We start from the raw sequence: 22,952 nt of genomic DNA on the forward strand, positions 1-22,952 counted from the left end.
CATCCTAGTAAATCTCTTCTGAATCCTCTCTAGCTTAATAATATCCTTCCAAGAACAGGGAGACCAGGACTGGACACAATAATTCAGGAGAAGCCTCACCAACTTCCTAACTCCTACACTTGAAGGCCTGGGTTCGAATCCACCTTTTGGTGACTTGTCTTTGTGGAGTTTGAATGTTCTTGCTATGTCTCTGTGGGTTTCCTCTGGCTTCTCTGGGTTCCTCCCAAAGTCCAAAGACGTGCAGGTTAGGTAGATTGACCATGCTAAAAATTTCCTATAGTGCAGGTTAGATGGATTAGCAATGGGAAATGCAGAGTGAAAGGGATAGGATAGGGTTATGGGACTGGGTGTGGTGCTTTTTGGAGCGTTGGTGTGGACCCTATGGGTTGAATGGCCTGCTTCCACACTGTACTAATAAAGGCAAATGTGCTCAATACATTCTTAACACCCTAACTATATGTGGTGTAAACTTCAAGGAATTATCTACCTGACTTCCTGGGTCTCTCTGTTTTACAACACTACCCAAAGCCCTACTTTTAATTGTATAAACCCTGCCTTTGTTTGTTTTATCAAAATACAATACCTTGAATTCATCTAAATTAAACTCCATCTGATGCTCTTCAGCCCATTGAGCCAATCGGTCAAGATCTCTCTGTAATCTTTGAGAACATTCTTCAGTGTTCACTATATCACCAGTCCTTGTACTATCTGCAAACTTGCTAACCATGCTTTCTATATTCTCATCTAAATCATTTCTCTAAACCACAAACAAAAGATGACCCAGCACTGATCCCTGTGTAACACCACTGGTAACAGGCCTTCAGTCTGAAAAACAACCCTCCACCATCACAGAGATAGGAGGAACTGCCAATGCTGGAGAATCTAAGATAACAAGATGTAGAGCTGGATGGACACAGCAGGCCAGGCAACATCAGACGAGCAGGAAAGCTGATGTTTCGGGTCAGAATTGAAGAAGGTCCTCCACCATCGCTCTCTGTTACCCGCCGTTAAGCAACTTTATTATCAAATTGGCAAGCTGTCCCTGAATTCCATGTGGTCTAACCTTATTAATTAGTCTACCAAACGGAGCTTTGACAAAAGTCTTGGCCTTTCTTCTGCAAAATAAAGAAAAGTGTAGGAAATTAGCTAACACTCTGCTTACCTCCCCACATGCCACATCTCCTGCTTGTTGCCTCTCCCATTCCTGACACCTGTCCATACCAACCTTCCTGCTCACTGCATTTGCCACTACCGGTTGCCAGTACCCCCAGACATTGACCCACCAACTCACAGCTTCTCCCACTCCCATACCCTTCTTTCATCACATCTCTTACTCACTAACCCTGACACTCGCCACACCTCTCGTACAATCCATCTGCCACTCATCAACACCCCCACTCACCACCTCTTCCCACTCACTAACATCTGACTCACCACCTTTTCTACTGTCTCTCCTACTCTGGATCCTCTCACTCATTCCCACTGCCATTCATCAGCCCTCCTGCCCTCTGATCACCAATTGTCTCTCACCAATTTTCCCAATCACCAAATCTTCTGCTCACTAACACCGTCACTTGCTGACTCTTCTGCTTGCTACCTCTCCAACTTGCCAGCCTACTCACACATTGACTCTCTCAGTCATTGCTTTTCCTGCTCATTGACCTCCTTTCTCACCAAATCTCTGACTGCCTCAACTGCTCATTGACACTATTGGAACCAAATGCCAACATGCACATAGCACTGTCTTTGGCTATGAGGGTAACCTTAGCTATTATAATGATTCATTCCATGAGGAAACAGCTGCTATCGACAGTACCACTCAGCCTTCAGCTCATACCACCATAGGCAAGTATAACTATCAGTCTTGGAGAGATTAACACAGGTGGTTATCAATATGAACTCTTGGATCTGCATAGATCATTACATTCCTCCAATGTTATAACTGACTGTAAGAATATTGTTCTATATTCTGCACAGTATGTCTCAGCCAAGATTTATGACAGGCAGAGCTTCCACTTTCAGAATGTACAATTTATGTCAGATCACAAGCAGGATAATGAAGGTGGGTGCTATGATAAATAATTGCGACAATCCCTAATCCCATTGTATTCCACACAGTCCAATCAGTGTTCAGCTATTCCTACACACTAGTACTTTGTGAGTCCTTCAGTGCACAAACATTCCAATTTATCCTGTTAGCAACATAAATGCCAGTCACTGAAATAATGTCACTAGGACAAAGTCTAGCGATACTACGTTTTCTTGAATTTGGCTCTGTTCCAATTTCCCAGTATCTGGTACTCCTCATTTGCTTTACCTTAAGTCAAAGATGAATAAAGACACATTATTAGTATCCTTCGTCATGTATTGTATGAGAGTAAGATTGCAAAGAGAAATGAAAGAGTGTAAGAGGGTCAAAAAGATTGTAGCCTTGACATTCATCAAACAGTGATGCTATTGCAAATTCCTTCTCCTTTTGCCCTCAAGACCTGTCCTTCATAAAATTAATGCAAAATGTTTTTGCTTAGTTCATATGTACATCAAGGTGGAATAGTGTTTGCAGTTTGAGAAAAGAGGAAGGGGAAGAAGAAGTCAAGGGATTTAGCAATGAGAGAAAGGCAGTTTCTGGTATTAGGGCTAGTGGGGTGTTAAATAAAATGTGCTTCTGTAATTGGAATAAATTATTTGCAATTGAAGGAGTATAGATTCATGAGTGCTAGACTATCAGAATGAAGCAGACAGTAACATAAGATTTGGGTTTAAGAGTCATACCATAGCAACATTCATCAATTCATTGCAGTCATTGCTGCAGGCACTGCTCACTACCACTAAACAGTTTGTCTGAAGACCTTCCTGTCACTTAATTGCTAAGAAATAAAAGTGCTTCCTTGTGGCAACCTGCACTGTCAATACCTTCAATGTGGTATCTAAGAGCTAGGCAATCCTTGCAAATTGCCTTTTATCTGCAATTATGAAAATCCTCCATGACAGGGGTTTACAGACAAAGTATGCCTCCAGTTTAGGAAATGCAGGCTGCCTTTAAATAGCATCAGAGTTGTTAAGGATATTCATACCCTCCATTAGGAATGCTGCCAATGATTAGAGTTAGTAGTGTTGGCAGCATGCCAATTGACCGAATATAAAGGATCCTGACCAACTTTGCTTCAGATTATGCCCGTTTGATTGGTCTCATGCTGTCTAATTTTGCTGTACTAATTTGTATCCCAATTGCTTTTTGTGTTACACATATTTCCCAAGCAGAAGTTACCATCTATGAAATCTTCTTTATTATTTGATGAAAATAGTATAAAAGAATTGGATTTTACACAGGAAGTGGCTGTTCTTAATTATGTCAGTCACCTGGCAAGATAGTATGGGAAACTATATGCTAACAGTCAATGCCTGCACGCTCTGGCTAATGTCTGCAGGAATGTGGCAACAAATAGAAGAAGCTGACAATACTGGAAGGGGCACTGATACTTAATTCAATCAACTTTTATGGTGGTAAATAAATGGACTGCAAGAAAAGATTACCACTTGTTAGTCTTCAGAGTTTGAAAATAATTAAAGGTTTTCCTGTTGCAAATTCTCAACTGAAATGAAAGGTTGTAATTTAGTCTAACACTTGTCATAGAGAAACTTATTTCCATCCCTTTGACCTAATCACTTGAGCTGACCTCCTACTAAATGGTTGGCCTTTCCCACTGAATTAGAAATGCTCTAAAATTAGATTGTAAACATTAATGCACTGAAAAAAAATGTAGCCTTAGAAAAGAGTAAGACTTGATATTTTTTGGCAACTTTCCAGTGCCTGAGCAATCTGTTTGACTTACTGAAAGCTTTTGTCTTCACATTCCTGTATCAGACTTGTTATTGGAAATGACCTCAGCCCCCACCCTCATTTCCTAAATCTTGGGTTCTGCAGCTGCAGGAAGAGGTCCTAAAGCAAACATTTTGGGCTGTAATTAAAACAAAGCAGCCAGGATTCAAGAGAACTACCAGGTCTCTAATAGCAATAATGGGCTTGTCCCTTGTTTTAAATCTTGAATGTCCTGTAGGAGATGAATTGATGTTAGTTCTTAACCAGGAGAAAATTATATTAAAGTTTGTACAGAGTGTCTCCCAAGCAATCATTACCCTACTATTTAAAAAAGCTTTGCTGTTATATGGTACTGGCGTTCTTACTTTTTTTGCCGCATCTGAATGCAATTTTGTGAATAATGCACAAACCATGTCTCATTCATCAGTACCACGAAGAAAGTTAAATTTCCTTTTCATCTCTTCCTAGTGCTCAACTTCATTCTTTTCCAGGGCTGTTAGATTATGGAATCTTTTACTTTCCTCAATCTTCCCTGTTTTTATAAACCAAAGACTTTAAAATCGAGGCTTGGTGCTATCCCTTGGTTTTGTTACAAATCCCGGTCTGTTGTGGATAATTTCTCAGGTCTGAACATTTCATTTTGACGAGACTTTATAATGCTCTACATATGTATTTGAATTATAGAATCTTAGGATGGTACGGCATTGGAAGAGGCTATTCAGCCTGTTGTATTCATGTTGGCCCTTTCAAGGAGAATTCAGCTACCTGGTTTATTTGTAAGTTCTTAAAGATAAATCATTCTAGAGATAAAAGTACAATAGCAATAGCCTTGCAAAGTCTCCTTTTCAGGTAATTACCTAATTCCTTTTTAAAACCTCAACTGATACAGCCCCCATCACACATTCAGGCAGTGCATTCCAGATATTGCCCATTCACTCTCCTCATGCTTCATTTGTCAATTATTTTAAATTAGTTTCCTTTTTTTCACAATATTTCTTCCAATGAGGAATGTTTTTCCCTATCTATCGAGACTTCTCATGATATTGAATACTTCTTTCAAAAACTCCTTGCAAACTTTTTTCACCAAACAGAACAATCCCAACTTCTGCAATCAACCTGTGTAACCAAAGTTCTTTGGCCCTGGAATCATGCCCGTAAATCATTTTTAACTATCTCTAAGACCTGCATATCTTTCCTAAAATGTCCTCCCTTTGAGAGTAAATTATATCTGTTTCCGATATTTGGGAGACTTTTAGCTTGCAAACTAATCAGGTGGTTCTGGCCATTTAGAGTCAGAGTCATACAGCACAAAAACAGGCCTTTCAGTCCAACTCCTCTATGCCAACCAAATTTCCCAAACTAAACTAGTCACATTTTCCTGCCTTTATCCTACATCCCTCTAAACCTTTCTTGTTCATGTACTTCTCCAAATGTTTATAACTATCCCTGCATCTTCTACTTCCTCTGGTAGATCATTCCACATATGAACCACCCTCTGTGTGAAAAAGTTGCCCCTCAGGTCTCTATTGAATCGTTCTTCTCTCACCTTAAAAATATGCCCTCTAGTTTTGAACTTTCCGATTCTAGGGAGAAAAAAAAACCTTTGCTATTCACCTTATCTATGCCCTTCATGACTTGATAAACCTTCATAATGTCACCCCTCAACTTCCAATCCTCCGGTGAGAAAAGTCCCAGTCTTTCGTTATAACTTAAGCTTTGCTAACATCCTTGAAAGTCTTTTTGCACCCTCTATGATGTAATTTGTAGCATTTGTACAGAATTTAGTGCAAACCCAGTATAGACCAAAATCTAAATGGGCAGTTTGAGGGGTTTGTAAAAAGACTTTTATTGATATAAGTTGTAGGCTGGAGTACAAGAATTTGTGCTGTTAATACTGACAGTAATAAATTTCTAGCAGTGAGTTAGATGCTGCATTTAGTTTTATTAATAGAATAGCTTCCACCCTTGAGCGAGCGATAGCCTGGAGTCTAATTGAGGAGTTCAAAGTGAAAATGCACAGAGTCATAGAGTCATTCAGCATGGAAACAGATCTTTCAGTCTAATTCATCCATGCTGACCAGACCCTCCCTATTCATTTACCCATCCAGATGCTTTTTACATGTTGTAATTGTGCCAGTTTCCATCACTTACCCTGGCAGCTCATTCCATATACACACCAACCGAGCAACACCAGGGAATTTCCCCACAAGGATATTGGTCCACTTCCAATTTAGGTGAACCCATCGCTCTTATCCAGGCCACTTCTCCTCCTGAAGAGATCCAGATGATCCAAAAATGTGAATCCCTGTCCCTACACTAGCTCTTCAGTTACATATTCATCTGCTCTATCCTTCTACTCCACTCTCACTAGCACGTGGCACTGGTATTAACCCAGATATTTTTAACCTCGAGAATCTATAATTTAACCTCTCGCCTAGCTTCCTATATTCTCTCTGCAGAACCTCATCTCTTTCCTTCGCAACGTTGTCAGTACCAATGTGCACTATGACCTCCTGCTAGCCACTCTTTCATTTCAGAATATTCTGCACCTTCTCTCAAACATCCTTGACCGTGGCACCAGGGAAGCAAAACATTATCCTAATGTCTTGCTGACAGCCGCAGAAACATCTGTCTGCGCCCTATGTGAGAGAGTCGCATATCGCAATTGATTGCTTAGGACCTGAAATAACCTTCATGTCATAAAGCCAGTCTTGACTCCCGAAACCTGCCTGTCAGTGCTATACTCCCCTGAGAGGCCATCCCCACTATAGTATCCAAAATGGCATATCTCTTTGACATGGGTACAGCTGCAGGATTCTCCTGCACAACCTCGCTACCTCTCTACCATTCCCAGCAGTTGTAACGTAATAGAGAATTACAGATACCTAGTTATGACATTGAAAGTGATTTACAGGCTGAGATTTATTTGAATGGTTCAGGTGTTTGAAAGATGCAATGGATACTTGTGGTTGAGTTACAGGCTAGAATCCAATTGGCAAGGTTTGGTCATTCTTATATATGGTAACATATTTCCAGGAGTGAATTACAGTCTGAAATCTAATTGATGAATCAAGGGGTTAATGGGGCTTACAGATGACATTCAAAAAAAGATAACGAAGGGTAACTGGCATGTTATTCAAGGTGACTCCAAGAAAGTTTCATTTTATATACAGGTTTAATGTACCTTCCTTGCTTTTGTACTGTACACCACTATTAATAAAGCCCAGGATGACTTACTCTTTATTAACCATGTAGTCATCCTGTTTTGTCACCTTCAAAAATTTATGCTTGTATCAAACAAGGTTCATTTCCTCCAGGGTCTCTTTAGAATTGTGCCCATTATTTGATAACTTCTTACTATGTTTGTATCAAATTGCCACTTGTTGCCCATTCCCAGCCTATCAATGTACTTTTGATACTGTAAGCCGTTCATAGTTAACAATACTGCCCAGCTTAGTTTATCTGCAAATTTTGAAATTGTACACCTGGGTCTTGATCATTAATATATGTTAGGCAGAACAGGGGCCCTAACACTGACTGCTATGTATCTCCACTATTAACTTTCCCCAGTTAAAAAACAATTCCCATCTCTCTGATTCCTGTCACTCATCCAATTTCATATCTACACTGTTACTATTCTTTTTATCCTATAGATTATAGCTTTTCTTTTCACAAGTCAGTTACTCGACAGCTACCAAATACTTGTATCAAGTCCATGTGCATAATATCAACAGCATTACTGTTGTTAACACTAACTGTTACCTCATCCAAATAATTACACAAGTTGTCTAAACATGTTTTCTGTTTTAAAAATTGTATTATGGCTTTTCCTAATTAACCTGTATTTGCCCAAGTGGCTATTATTTTGCACCAGATTGTCATTTCTAAAGTTTTTCTGACCACCAAGTTTAAACTGATTGGCCTTTCATTGTGAGCTGATTTTTACACCTATTTGTGAACTTCCAGTTACACTTAGGAAGATTCTATTCTCACTCTCAACAGTTCCTTAGATACATCTCATTTAATCCTGGTCAACCTCATATGTAAACAACAAAAACAATATTCCATCCTTAACAATTTTAAATGTTGAAAATGTCAGAACCATTTCCTTTTCTACCAAAAGTTGGTTAGCATCCTGTTGTTTGGTAAAGACAGATACAAAATATTCATCTAATTTACTGCCCACTGTTTCTCTGTATAAATTCCCTTTGTGGATCTTAATTGGCCTCATTCTTCTCTTTCTGTCCTTTTACTATGTCTAGGCCTATAGCAAACATTTCAATTCCTTTTTATGTTAACTGTCAGATTTGTTTGCTGTATGCTTCCCCTTCATGGGAAAATAACTTGAGTTCTTCTTTGAAGGCAACATATTGTTCAGCTACAATTTTGCTTGCCAATGCTTGATTTTGAATTATCTAGAACATTTGTGCTCATTGAAGTTAGTTTTCCCCTAGTTGATTATTCTTATTTTGAATTGTTCCATGTCCTTTTCCTGTGCCAAGACAAACCTTAGGATGCAATAATCATACTCTCCTAAATATTCTCCTAGAGACACCTGTTCAATTGGCATACCTTAGTCTCAAGAACCAGGTCAAGCACCACTCCCTTGCTTTGTTAGACTGAAAATATATTGCTATCGAAAATTCTCCTGAATACACTCTAGGAAATCTTGCCCTGCCTGGCACAACCATGTAAGATAAGGATTATTGATCTTTGGGCCCCATCAGCTCATTTAATACCTGCGAATTTCATGGGCTGAAATGGTTTAAAAAGGGACCAATGCACTGTCATTAAATGGCCACAGGAATTACATAACCCATTCAGCATGGACCACATTTTAAGAAGCTGACCTGGATTTGCTGAAATTAATATTTCCCCAAGGAGAAAACATAATCATTTAATCATGTACCACCTCCCAGTCCCCACCCTTCCAAACCATGGGAAGTGTGAAAGGGTCCTCTCCCCTATTTGGTTTATACCATTATTGGAATCTTCACATATTGGAGTGAATCATCACCTATAATTTTCAAGGTTAGTTACAATATGGAGTAGGGTGAACAGACTATATTCTGTTCTATGTCAGTGCTAACAACACAGTTAGAAAGACTGAGGTGACATGCATGTTTCTATTCTATTCCCTCTAATTCTGTGTACAACCAGCTGCTATTTCAAGGATAGTAGGAACTGCAGAGGCTGGAGAATCTGAGATAACAAGGTGTAGATCTGGATGAACACAGCAGGTCAAGCAGCATCAGAGGAGCAGGAAAGCTGACATTTTGGGCCTAGACCCTTCTACAACTACAGAACTGAACACAGAAGAGAAGGATCTCTCACTTTAAAGTTAAAGAAATTTGCCTATCTTGAGAGCATTGATTAGAAAGGAACGTCTGAAAACCAAGAATTTGAAAGATAACATCAGTGCTCGCAACTGCTGATGGTGTAGGAAACCAAGCATAGTCTCAGATTAAAACCTGATGTATCAAGGATAGTCAAAGCACTACAATCTGTCTACTTTAAAGATCTCCTTTTATATCAAATACTATCCACTTTTAACTTCTTGCCTGTGCATGTGAGTGCCCAAGTGACAGCTTGAAGGCTGCATATTTGACATGGTATTCCGTTATTGCTCATGGCTGTACCTGTACTTCATTGTTTTTTATATCATACCCTGCACCCTCATATACATAAAATGTAATCTTAAATTTTGAATTTTTTACTATCAATTTACTTTTAAATTGAACCTTACAAAGATCTAACTATTTCCTGACTTAGTATAATCAAGACTCTTCTGATATTTCTGCAATTTTGTATCCTTCTCTTGTATTATCTCCTGGTTCTCATGCCCCAGATTATTTTATAACATCTCAACAATACTAATAAATCTCTCTACAAATATTTTTCGTTTGATTCTATTAAGGTACAACCTCTTCTGCTTTTACAGGCTCTAGCTCCTCCATAATTGATCTCAGTGCCTCAAGAATCTAAACATCTCCTTCTATACCATCTCTCCATTCATATGTCTACTCTGCTTCCTATTTTAGTAGACAGTTGGTACTAGGAGTATTTCAGAGATTTATACTTTTGGGGTCGTGCTTGCTTAGTTCCCACCTAGCCTTTTAAATTCTAACAGCAGGACCACATCTGTCTTCCTAACTATACTGTTGGTAGCAATGTGGGCCAAAATTACTCTCAGTTCACTCTACCCTCTTTGGGTGCTTTGCAGCTGTTTAGTGACATTCTGGCACCAGGAAAATAACATACCCTTCTGGATTCACAACAGTGGTTTGGTGAAATACTTGTCTGTTTGCTCAATAATTGAACCTCTTATCATCATCGCTCTTGCATTCTTTTTGTGTTCTCCCCCACTCACTCATCCTCCAACCCAAACCACCGATCCCACCCAACTTTCTCTATATAGCTGAGGCAGTCATGTTGCCATGGGCTTGGCTTTGACTGCATTGTCCAAATGAACTGTCGCTTTCAAAATTCAGAACTGAATACTGGGTTAGAGAAGGAGATACACTTCAGGAGACACCTGCACTAATTGCCTACTTTATTTCTTGATTGTCTGGTGGTCATTCTTCCCACCCTCCCTGCAGACTCTTAAGCTGTGGAGTGGTCACATCTACTAATGTGTTATCCATGAAGCTCTCAACATCACGAATGTACTGCAAGCTTGTGCCCAAGACCCTCAACCCAGAGTTTAAATTCCTGTAGCAGATGATACTTCTTACACAGTTTTGTCCCATATACAAGGAATGCCCCAAACACAGGGAATGTCCATACAGCCAGAAGATATAGGGGCAGAGAGAAGCAGCATCTTAGGAGCACAAAAGCTGACGTTTCAGGCCTAGACCCTTCATCAGAAAAGGGGGAGTGGGAGAGGGTTCTGAAATAAATAGGGAGAGAGGCTGAGGCAGATCAAAGATGGACAGAGGAGAAGATAGGTGGAGAAGAGACAGACAAGTTAAAGAGGCAGGGTTGGAGAGATCCCCAGGGGTTTTTCCAGAGGGAGGAGGGTAACTTCTTCAGGTTAGGCATCCCTGGAAGAGGCTTCACAGTGAGGTTAAAATTGTAGCAGAGACAATTGGAAATGCAGATGCTGGAGAATCCGAGATAACAAAGTATGGGGCTGGATGAACACGGCAGGCCAAGCAGCATCTTAGGAGCACAAAAGCTGACGTTTCGGGCCTAGACCCTTCATCTGAAAAGGGGGAGGGGGAGAAGGTTTTTGAAATAAATAGGGAGGGAGGGGGAGGTGGGCTCATCCTCTCCCCCTTTTCTGCTGAAAAGTCTCAGCCCGAAATGTCAGCTTTTGTGCTCCTAAGGTGCTGCTTGGCCTGCTGTGTTCTTCCAGCGCCATACTTTGTTATCTCGGATTCTCCAGCATCTGCAGTTCCAATTATCTCTGATATAGGAGCAGAATTAGGCCACTCAGCCCATTGAGCCTTCCCCACCATTCTATCATGGTTGATATGTTTCACAATATGTGATATCTTGGAGTTCCTGTATGGAGCAGGATGTATGTGCACCAGGGGTCATAGCTGCTTTGCCATTCTTCAGTCTAACTCATAATAAAGCCTGTTATTAAAGGAAAAGATACATCTGTTCCTGACTTCTCTTCTTTTGTTAATGCTAAAACACAAAATGTTAATTGAAGTATTTTACTCAAGCTTATTATCACAAAATATTCAAAGCATTAATTATTAATGCATTAGGTTAATTTTCATATTTTGAAGGAAAACGAAACAGAGCAAAATTAATCCTCAACCAATCAGCTCCTAGTCTCTTTGTGATTTTGCTTTCTCTCTCACAGGTCACTGGTACAATAGCATAACCCAGGAGTAGAACTATAGTAACCACTTTATGATCTAGGCTGGATATTCCCATCTCTTATAGTGTATTTCATTTATCTATTTCGTGATTGGAACCAGGTGGACCTTGTTAACTACAAGGTTCTTGATGGGTGTTGTTAACCTGGGGCAATTAGGAAAGGCCTGGCTGACCAATATACCCAGGAGATTAGAGTCTCCTCAGTTGAGGGCTGACTCCAAGCTGGCTGGCCTTAGCCAGTGTACTGTGCACATGTAAATAAAGGGCGATTCGTTGACACGATACCGGCCTCTGTGCAGTTATTTCAATCTGCCTAAAGACAAAAGAAAGTAATGTGATAAAGTGAGATTCAGCTGGAATTGTTAAATTACTTCATGCCAGTCAGGTGAGTGCACAGCACCATTCCTATTTGGTTTATGCATATATATCAATATAACTTAAACATGGCTAATAACTTATCTTTATTTTTCCACAGGGTGTGGGCAAGCTCTATATTAGATGCCTATTCTGAATGGACATTGAGCTGCTTGGCTTGCTTAGCCAGTTCAGAGGACAGTAGAGACATGACCATATTGCTCCATGTCTGGAGTCACATGTACACCAGACCAGATTTCATTCTTTAAAGGTCATCAGTGAATCATCAACAAACCAGAATTTTGTGACAATTGATGCCAGTTTCGTAGTCATCATGGCTGAGAGGATAGTCTTCATTTCCAGATGTTTTAATTAATTGAATTTAAATTCCACCAGTTGTTGTATCAGGTTTTGAACGCACCCCAACACGTTAGTCTAGTCCTTTGGATGATTAATCCAGTGACAGTATCACTACATGTCTATCTTTCTCCTCTGAAACATAATAGTAATGAACTGAGTACAATACGCTCGTCTACTTCATTAAATCATCTTACTTGTACAAAACAAACAAACTTCTCTGGATTCAGATTGAGTGAGAATATATTTTCTTGGCCCTTTCTATCTTAATAGTTTCATTATTGCAAAAGCTAGGTTGCCTTTTGGTTATTTCTTTTTATTCTTAATTTTCACAGTCTGAAAACAATCATATATTTTAATAACAATAGACATGGGATATACGTCAATTATAGAAGTCAGCTAGCAAAAATAAACTTGAAGTTTATTTGAAAACTATATTAAACATGGTTTATAATCGCTGTAACTATTAACCAGTTGAGACTTATTTTTTAACTTGCAGTGACTCCAAAACTATGAAGTAGTTTTCATAGTCTCCTGCTGTAATTTTGGATAAAGACCAGTACAGCCCCAGAGAGATGGCATGAATAGTCGTTATGGCTGGAGCCCAGAAGAACTCCCCACTCAATATCAGGGGGTCTGAATGTTACATTTTATTTAGCTTTACCAGTGACAAACCCTTTCTGCGAAATAGAAACTAATATAAACCAAATTGTGGTAGACCCTTCCTAATCAGCCTTTGTCATCTATTCTCCTGTTTTAACTTTGACAAATAGCTTCTCAAAAATAATAAAATGTCTTTCTCACTCAACTGAGCTCTTTTTAGGCTATCTCAACATCAGATTTCCTAACTGAAACATCCAGAATGCATCTAATTCTCGCTGCTAAATAACTGTTAAAGATATTCTCAGAGTTACCAGCAGTTACTATTGTTTTAGATGTTTTTAGAAAATCTTGACCCAGAGGTAATCAAATTACGGCTTCTTTAAAGTAGATGGATATTTTATACGCTAACCATGCAACAACACACACCAAAGGTGTTATTTCCAACTAATGTATTAAAAATACTAGTGACAGAATCTGTCACTTCCTTTATTTCTCAGGATGTAATCACTTTAATTAGGTGTTGAGAACCAGTGCAAGTGGGAAGTGTGAACACCACCAAGCAAAGACTTATTTTCTGCACCAGTAATGCACTATTTGCATGTGTTCATTAAGACAGAGTTGCCAAAGGGTGATTTTGTTTTGCATCAAAGATTAGTCCATTTACCTTCTTGGAATTTTCAGTCCTCTATTTTACCATGCCTCTGTTCTACTGAGGGCACGAAAGAATCTTCATTGCAAATAAACTTGGGTAGTTGGTCACCAAAGAACGGTGTTACAATTATTTGCAGCAAAAGGCTGCATCCTTTTTAGACTCAGTATTTTCATGTGTTTTATCAGTTATTTTATACATCATCAAGTTTTTATTGTCATTCTTTATTGGTAGTTGTGTCTTCTGGCTTCAGTCTAATACATCATCACGACATAAATCTGACTTTGATTGATATGATTTGAATTGGATTTGAAAAGCAATGACCATCTCGAAGAAGACAGAATCTAACGATTGCCCCTTGTAATTCAACAACAACACCATTGCCGAATCCCCCACTATCGACATCCTGGGATTTAGTATTGTGGCTACAAGAATAGATCTGAGACGAAGAGCGAGTGAGTAATTGGCCTCCTGTCTCCCCAGCCTCTGTCATGGAATACTCTCCACTTGACTGGATGCATGCACCTCCAACAACATTCAAGAAGCTTGACTTCATCAGATCACTCAGCTGCCACTCCACCCACCATCTTCAATATTCCTTTCATTACTCCAATGCAGAGGCAGCTGTGTGTACCGTCTACAAAGTGTATTGCAGTAACTCACCAAGTCTCCTTAGACAGCACCTTCTAAGCCCATGTCCTCTATTATCTAGAAGAACAAAGTTAGCAGATGCATGAGAACACTGTCACCAGCAAATTTCCCTCCAAGTTGCGCATAATTCTAACTTGAAACTAAGTTGTCTCTTTTTCACTGTAGTTTTGTTAACAGCCTGAAAGTCCCATTCTAACTCCACTGTGAGAGTCCCTGCAGTAGTTCAAAACAGCAGCTCAGCCACCAATTAGGAAAGGGAAATAAACACTGTCTTGGCCAATGGCATACCCCTCCTATGAGTGAATAAATAAAACTGCTATTTTATGAATAAATATTAACATTTTGGCAGGGATAACAAGGGTCTCTGATTATCAGAGATAATGGGAACTGCAGGTGCTGGAGATTCCAAGATAATAAAATGTGAAGCTGGATGAACACAGCAGGCCAAGCAGCATCTCAGGAGCACAAAAGCTGACGTTTCGGGCCTAGACCCTTCATCAGAGAGGGGGATGGGGGGAGGGAACTGGAATAAATAGGGAGAGACGGGGAGGCGGACCGAAGATGGAGAGTAGAGAAGATAGGTGGAGAGAGTGTAGGTGGGGAGGTAGGGAGGGGATAGGTCAGTCCAGGGAAGACGGACAGGTCAAGGAGGTGGGATGAGGTTAGTAGGTAGCGGGGGGTGCAGCTTGGGGTGGGAGGAAGGGATGGGTGAAAGGAAGAACCGGTTAGGGAGGCAGAGACAGGTTGGACTGGTTTTGGGATGCAGTGGGTGGGGGGGAAGAGCTGGGCTGGTTGTGTGGTGCAGTGGGGGGAGGGGATGAACTGGGCTGGTTTAGGGATGCAGTAGGAGAAGGGGAGATTTTGAAACTGGTGAAGTCCACATTGATACCATATGGCTGCAGGGTTCCCAGGCGGAATATGAGTTGCTGTTCCTGCAACCTTCGGGTGGCATCATTGTGGCACTGCAGGAGGCCCATGATGGACATGTCATCTAAAGAATGGGAGGGGGAGTGGAAATGGTTTGCGACTGGGAGGTGTCGTTGTTTATTGCGAACCGAGCAGAGGTGTTCTGCAAAGCGGTCCCCAAACCTCCGCTTGGTTTCCCCAATATAGAGGAGGCCACACCGAGTACAATGGATGCAGTATACCACATTGGCAGATGTGCAGGTGAACCTCTGCTTGATGTGGAATGTCATCTTGGGGCCTGGAATGGGGGTGAGGGAGGAGGTGTGGGGACAAGTGTAGCATTTCCTGCGGTTGCAGGGGAAGGGACCTCACCAGTTTCAAAATCTCCCCTTCTCCTACTGCATCCCTAAACCAGCCCAGTTCATCCCCTCCCCCCACTGCACCACACAACCAGCCCAGCTCTTCCCCCCCACCCACTGCATCCCAAAACCAGTCCAACCTGTCTCTGCCTCCCTAACCGGTTCTTCCTCTCACCCATCCCTTCCTCCCACCCCAAGCCGCACCCCCCGCTACCTACTAACCTCATCCCACCTCCTTGACCTGTCCGTCTTCCCTGGACTGACCTATCCCCTCCCTACCTCCCCACCTACACTCTCTCCACCTATCTTCTTTACTCTCCATCTTCGGTCCGCCTCCCCCTCTCTCCCTATTTATTCCAGTTCCCTCCCCCCATCCCCCTCTCTGATGAAGGGTCTAGGCCCGAAACGTCAGCTTTTGTGCTCCTGAGATGCTGCTTGGCCTGCTGTGTTCATCCAGCCTCACATTTTATTATCTCTGATTATCAGTTAGATTAATTGTCTTTCAAATTCTATCTTATTTATATCTAGCCATTCAACAGTGATAACTTTATTGGGCATCATGGTAACGACAGTATCTCTGTCACCCTGCTTATCATCCCAATCAATCCTTATTGACTTCCGAGTTGCAAACATTAATCCAGACATTCACACTCTGGATCTGCTGTAATCCACTGAGAGCACTGTGGCTTTGGTAAGAATTCAGGGAAGGGGTTGAGAGGAAGCTTGCATAGGTGATCTGGGAGCATTGTCCTCTTGCCTCAGAGTTTCAACTCCATGCCAAAATCAGATGAATTTCTCTTCTCAGTCGGTGGTAAGGAAATTTGTGTGAAGTGAATTTCACGCAGTCTCTTTCCAGGTTTTAATTCGTAACATTACGAAGAGAAGTTGTATGGATGATTGACTTGGTGCACAGCTGTGATTCAGTGAAGCTGTAAACATACTAAATACCTTTGAGACATTTTTCCCCCTTAAGATTTACTTAGTATATTGTTCTCATACTGACATGAAATTACCCACTGTCTCACTGAGCAGAAATCATCCTATTTCAGAGAATTTCTCCAGAGTTCTAAAATTGTGGAATTCTATACTCCTCCTCCTACTCTGCTGCCATTCACATTCAAGGCTGGTGTTAACAACACTGATTTTACTCCTCATCTTCCAATCTTGGAGCATGTTGCTTTTGGAACTTTGGGTCTTTATCCCCATAAATATTGGGTTTTGATTTTGTAAGCAATATTAACAGTACAAAACTACTTAGGGTTAAAAATTCCTACAATTGCAACCCTTAGACCTGAGTGACATTGCAAGATGTAAAGCCATCCAGTGACTTAACGGGACAAGCACTTTGCTTTTTGAAATGTGGGACTCATTAGCTTGGATAATCAATTCCAGAAAGTGTCCTCAGTCTCATCTTCTTTTGAGCACAACAAAAGATTCACTATCAATTAAGAAGAAACCCTCAAAATTCTAAGAAGGCAGTTTACAACTAAATTGCTATAATCCCACATGATCTTAGGATTGCCCTCTCATTAGAGAGAGATGACTAGCGGTGAGTTTAACCTGACGGTCACCACATCTCAGGCGAGGGGAGAGTTTGAGAAGGTAGGACCTTCATGGTGACCTCAACTGGTACAGGAATTGAATCCATACTGTTGATATCTCTGCTTTGCAAACCAGCTGTCCAACCAACTGAGCTAACCAAAAAAAAATCAATTTTGCTTCCAACAACCACCGTGCTCGCAACATCACCTGGCCCATCTCTGATTCCTCTTTTCCCTTCTTTGACATCTTTGTTTCCATTTCTGTGAATAGGCTGGCCACCAGTAGTCATTATAAACGCATTGACTTCCACAGTTACCTTGACTAAACATCCTTGCACACTGCCTTTTGTAAAGACTCCCTTCCATTCTCCTTGTTTCTCTGACTGCGCCACATCTGTTTTGATGGTTCAATGTTCTGCAGAGAAGCCTTAGAAATGTCCATCTTTCTCATTGTCAAGGATTCCCTAGAGCTCTTACCTGTTTCCAACCCATTTCCTGCATTCCTGTTTTCACCCCTTTACTCCCTTCCCTCACCAATAATAGTATCTTCCTTGTTCTGACTTTCCTTCTCACCATATCTAAATAACGATTAGCCACTATTTCTACCATCTCCAGCAACATGCCACCACCAGACTCATAGTCCCATCCCCTTTCTTATCACCATTCTGCAGGGACCACTCCCTCCAGGACACCAAAGCCTGCTGCTGTTCCACTGCCAACACTTCCCCACTTCCCCAAGGCACCTTCCCCTGCAATCAGAAAAGCTGCAACACTTACCCATTTATCTCTTCCCTCTTCGTGATTCCAGGCCCCAGACCCACATTCCACGTGAAAGAGCAGTTTACCTGTACTTCATTTAATCTAGCCTACTATATTTACTTCTGACGATGTGGCCTCCTGTACATTGGGAAAGCAAAATGCAGACTGTGTGATGACAGGATGTAGAGCTGGATGAACACAGCAGGCCAAGCAGTGTCAAAGGAGCAGGAAAGCTGATGTTTCGGGCCTAGACCCTTCTTCAAAAAAAATGCAGACTGTGTAACCACTTTGCAGAATGCCTATAGTTTGTCTGTCAAAATGGCACTGCGTTTCCACTTCAAAACACCACCATGTTCCCTGACCAACATTTCTGCCTTTGTCCTGCTGCAGAGCTCCAGTGAGGCTGAACGCAAGCTGGGGGAACTACACCTTATCTCCTGCCTAGGTACCTTACAGGATTCAGGACTTAATATTGAGTTTAACAATTTCAGGTTTGAACACCCTTCTCCAAGTTTGTTATACCAACCCACCCACCAACCCCCACCCCCCAACGCCTCCACCTGCATGCGTAGGCTTTGTTTCGCATTGGTTGCTCCCAGCATAGACAACCAATTTACACTTCTTGTTAGCACACTAACTAGCATTCATCTGTCTCTTGGCTTATCATCAGCAATCTTTGGGTTTGCCTATCCCTTTCTCTCCTTTTCTTTCTCTGGAGTTTGTCTCCAATGTGCGCTACATGTCTCTATGTCTCCATTCTCCCCAAAGCATCATCACATTTCCTTTCCTAACAGCTTTATACAAATGAAGAAAAGGAAAAGTCACCAGGTGTGAAATGTTAACTATGCTTTTCTCTCGACAGATGCTGCCAGGCTTGCTGAATTTCTCTCACACTTTCTGTTTATGATTGTAGGTATTGTTTTTCATCTCCAATTTTTGTAACTTGCCATATAGGAACAAATCAAAATATGATATGCTGGCCTTTTTAAGCCTGATGTGGTAAACTGGATTCAGTATCTTTTGGAAGAAAATATCGATTTCAGTTAAGATGATTTTGAGTAGCTTAAATTGGTATCATGAGTATTCAGTTATCTGTGTGATCAGATATTTGTTGTGGCCATTTTAAATCTGAGTTTTTAAATCAATTTCAGTCCATGAAAGTCCCAGATATTAAAATCTAATGATGAAATTTGAAAAGCAATACACTGTAATTCATATTTTATATCTTCATTGCAAACAGAAAAGAGATCCAATTGATCAGCTTCTGTTTTGTACACCCGTATATTTCCATTACCTATGGCCTCTGCAGTGCTACTAGGTTCTTGCTGTACAACACATTAACTAGTTACCATATCTCCAATTAAGCTATAATGTAATATTTTCAGTGGCTCTATTTCCACATATTTTGTAGGTATCTGCTCCCCAGGTAGAACCTGTCTAAAGCACCAAATCAGACTGCCAAATACATAGATTATAAACTCTCAATCAAGACTCATATTCGTTAAAAACCTGCTACTAAAAATGTTGACATGTGCAGAGAATTTCTGCTAAGTTTGCCACTTGACTCACCAGATATGAATGGATGATTTGTGAGCTGTGTGAAAAATGTAAACTAGTGTAGGTGAAGGCAGATGCACAGGTATGGAAGGGTACTAACAGGACTGTTAGTACACTTTTACAGGCAAGGGCATGTACTTTATGAAAGTTGGTGTTAGTTAAGTTCTGCATACTCTTGTTTTTAGCTTCATTGATGCATTTGGAACAATTTCTGCTCTGGATTTACATGATTGTATCTCTTCAGAGAAAAGTTGTGAAAATGTAACACACAGCACAGCATGAGCCTTGAAATCTGAGCAAGATACTTCAAGATCTATGCAGGCACCTGAAATTCTTCAACATGCCACCAACGTCCTTGATGGCTACTTTGGTGAATGCAAATACCTGGTATAGATATCATTCCTGTTGACATAATATACCTAACCATTGTCTTAAACCATGGCTGAGGAACAGGATAGATTGACAACTTAACCTTATTTTTGTGGGTCAAATATTGATGGTACAGAAGAATGCCCCAGCAGGCATTATGATAATTAGGTGGTGAGTGAGTATTCACATATATAGTTTAGTGCTGATGGTTGCAACTAAGATGAGCATCAAGAATGTAGGATCCTTCTCTGTTCAAGTGAATGGGATATTACATAAGGGAGTGTGTAATTCATTTGAATGGAACTTTAAAACTTTTCACAAGATTTGGGAATCCTGCCATCTGTTGTCAATTGTCCACAGAAGAGATGAAATTGATTTCTTGAAAAAAGGACACTTCTTGCATTATATATTTTTCTGAGTTCTCCAGTCTTGGTCTGAAATGATCACAATACGTAAAGCACAGGATGTTTAAGAAATTGATAGCTGATTGAAGTGGCATTACTGTAAAAGAGTTTGGCTATAGGTGATTTTGAGTAAATGAGGTGACCTTTTCCCTTGTAAATCACTGCCTTCACAGGCGGCACTCCTCTGATCAATGTCATTGATCTGTCAATAGAGGCTGATTTGGGAATACCAGTTGGTGAATGTAAACCTCTAGTGCATATAAACCCAATTGATATCAGTCTGTTGGCGTAGATTCTCTTTCTGTTTAGGCCACAGAGTCTCAGAGGTGATGGTACATGCCAGATTGGGCCTATTTTTCTTATCTTTAATTATTTCATTCCTCCTCAGACTCCGTGGGATATTTCATCTATGGAACGATAAGTCAAATGCTTCCAAGAATCATTTTACTCTCTCATTTTTCTTCCTCAATATGGCCAGTAATTTGGATAAGGCTCCAAGCTGTCAGTAATCTTCAGAAAACCATACAATACTCAGCACCAGGTACCAAGAATTTCCAAAAAAGCAGGTGGTTCTTACCTAATATTATGTAATTCTTTGAAGATATAGCAAGTCAAAAACAAACACTAAACTTGGTTTAAATTGGTTTCATGTGGCACATCAGAAAATAATGGTACATGGGATTTGGCTAAAGGGAAAATAAAGCAATTTTTTGGCATGGAGAGCAGTGGCATACAATAATCCGCAGAGATGAGCCTAGAGGCTGTGTTTATTTACAATATGAATAAATTATCTGAATTTAGGAACAGAATAAACTATATTGAAATTTATCCATAAGATTAAATTTCATGGAAGAAGTATAGTGAATTCTAATGAGCATTGCGAATGACTTAGGTTGGGGATAGATAAGCAGATGGCATGCAGAAGTTGAATGCTGAAACATGTGAAGCAATCCATTTTGGTATAATGAAGGAAATGCAGTTTAAATTGTAGGGTTTTAGATGGAGCTCAAGAGCATGAAGAATTTGATGCACATCGGTCATTAAACATTGGCACAGCAAGCAGCTAACTTTATAAAAATGTCAAATGGAATTGTATCTCAAGGAATTAACAGAAAAGATATTGTTGAACTTAAAACACTACAGCTGTGTTTAATATAGAATCTTAGAATCCCTACAGGAGAACAGGCTATTTGGGCCATCAAATCCACATCGACCCTCCCAAGAACGTCCCACCCAAGCCCATTCCTGTAACCCTATATTTCCCATGGTCAATCCATATAACCTTGAACATCTTTGGATTGTGGAAGGAGACAAGAGCAGCTGGAGGAAACCTCCATAGACATGGGGAGAATGTTCAAACTCCACACAGACAGTCGATATTCTGATCCCTTCAGTGGAAGGATATAAAGACAATAGCAGAGATGTGATTTAGACTGCCTATTGTTACCAGGAAATATAAATTAAAGCTCTGGCAAAACATTGGCAGGTGCTTGGTATTTCCATGCAAATTCCCTTGAAGTATATCAATGGAATCCTGCGTGAAATTATGTAAATTTCTAAAATCTGTCTTTTCTCCAAAGTTTTTATATTTAAGATGCTGCATCATTTTTATTAAATATAATCCACTTAGATACAGCCCCACTTGTGTGGATTAACAACCTTAGCTACACAATCAAAAAAGTGCTTCAAAGCATTTAATTACTAAATTCACTGTCAGATTCTCATTCTTTTCTTGTAGACCAGTAAAAAGGTTCTCAAGTTTTGCTCTGGTGCAGGAATTATGTAGAACAAATGTTGTGCGAAATTCTGATCAAATCCCAAAGTGTTAATTTTTGATGACTGTGAAAACTGTAATATTGCAAAGCAAAGTCTCTATTTAAGCAGTATGTTCAAGTACCACGCTGGAAGCTTTTGCCTTCAGACTGCATTTTGACATTGGTGGTTTCAATGTCTGCTCATTCCCACTGTTGACTATACGGAATGCCATTTCAATTAGGACATTAGAGTGGACGTTGTAAGTGCTAACCAGAAATATTCAGAGTAGACAACATGTGATTTCAGACCAAATCTAACTCAGATTTAACAATGCCTTTTTCATTTTGAGCTGCACCGTTCTAATTAACCTCCTCTCTTGAACATGTTCAACCGTGTTTGCATTAGCAGCGTGGAAGACACCACCAGTGCAATTAAATTTAAATCAAAAATTTGTTGCTTCTATGCTTATTAATTTTTTACTGTGTGTGCAAATTCTGAGTGTTTGGTGGAATTACTTTCAGTTGGCAAAGACTGCAGGAAATAATGCTGTGTAGGATGAAGTTGGCTTCAGTGATGGGGTGAACATGTGCAGCCCCCATATGCCTGCCGTTTGTGACTTATTGGTCATTTTCTCTTGCAAGTGATAGCAAAGTGTATTGCTGAGTGCGATTCGGTGTTTTTGGTGGATGTGTCTAGTATATTTATACGTGCAAGTTGTGAGATGTGCTGTATGATTTGCAGCAGCGCTAAATGTGTATGATGGTGAAGTGACGTTAATTTGAGGTTAGACTTATTATTGAGAGGGATTGAAATTAAGCAACTAAGAGCACTGTGTTGAATAGAGCCGTGTATGAGGCTAGTGATACGACAGGCAGGATATAGCATATGAAAATATCATTCAGTGATCTTGCTCACTTACTCATACAGTTCTATAACTTGTTTTGGCACTGCTTCCAGGTACTTGGGGCTAGATTGCTGGCACTGACTATAACTAATTGCTTACTTAATCTCTCAAGAGGATCTCCATGCCTCCTC

The sequence above is a fragment of the Stegostoma tigrinum genome, chromosome 15 (assembly GCF_030684315.1).
Source record: "Stegostoma tigrinum isolate sSteTig4 chromosome 15, sSteTig4.hap1, whole genome shotgun sequence".
NCBI lineage: Eukaryota > Metazoa > Chordata > Chondrichthyes > Orectolobiformes > Stegostomatidae > Stegostoma > Stegostoma tigrinum.